Source organism: Grammomys surdaster, unplaced genomic scaffold (genome assembly GCF_004785775.1).
Source record: "Grammomys surdaster isolate TR1022 unplaced genomic scaffold, NIH_TR_1.0 333, whole genome shotgun sequence".
Taxonomy (NCBI): Eukaryota; Metazoa; Chordata; class Mammalia; order Rodentia; family Muridae; genus Grammomys; species Grammomys surdaster.
Window position 1 is genome coordinate 252,898 of NW_021604752.1, and position 1,224 is coordinate 254,121.

The window sequence follows — 1,224 nt, forward strand, 5'->3', positions numbered from 1 at the left end:
TCTAAAATTTAGGGGCAGATTAGATATCGACTTTTTGCTGTTGAATGAATTATTTTATAAAACATTTTACAACTGACAAAATATATACATTTTCTAACCTGAAAGAAAATTTGTTCTATAATTAGTTTTCATATGACGTTTTAACTATGGTGTGTCTATAATATTATTAACTACCTACATTTGGTCTCTTCTCATTGAAAATTATAGAACCCCATTAGAGTCATCCTAACTTAAATGAGTTAAAGTGGGAAGTTTGGAAGCACAGTAAGCTTCAGGTATGGATTTGAGGTCTAAAGAATCTAACTAGAGTTCTGTCTTTCTCTATGCAACACCGAGCAGATAACCACATGTTCCCGGATGCATAATCTCCCAGTAAAAAAAAGTGCACCTTCCCATGAAGCACTCCATGAAAGTCCAAGGAAACTCACTGACATGACTTGAGTCCAATGGCTTGCCACAGACAATCAGACTTTAACATTAGTGACTTCACAAAAGAGGAAAATAGGTTACATACAACAAGGGCAGATCCAAGTGAAATTTGTACAATAGGTGCCTCATGAGTGAGAATTTTTTGTAGCAGAAGAAAGAGAAAAAATACAGGACAGGAAGGTAAAGGATGCCCATGCCATCATTGCTGTGGGGACATGCAGCTGAAGGATTACTGTCCCTAGCTCTATTTTATGGATGATGAAGACACCCTATTTCTAAATGAGGGAGAAACAGTGGTGATATACCATTTTCATTATAAGTCAGAAACTTCTCTTCTTTCTCAACTCAATGGAAATCACCATCAACCTGTTACCTATACATCTCAACTTGTAAGAGTACTATATTAAAACAATCTTAATAGAATTATTTTCAAATTCAATAACAATACTAATACAACAGAAAAATATGCAAAGCCATGTCTGTGATATTTTTGTTTGGATAAAAATAGAATGTTAGACAAATGTTGACAGCATCTCTTAGCAATAAATAAATATAAACGTGATGTGGGCTAAGCCTGATGACCTGACTTCAGTCTCTGGACCCACACGATGGAAGGAGAACATCGACACCTGGAAGTTTTCCTTTCACTTCAGCATGCCAACTGTATCACATGCATGTTCACACACACACACACACACACACACACACAACTAGGAAACAAAAAAGAAAAAGAGAGAGGTTATGCAAATAATTCCCTTGTATCAGCAAAATAAAACAGCAGAGGTCAGGTTTCGC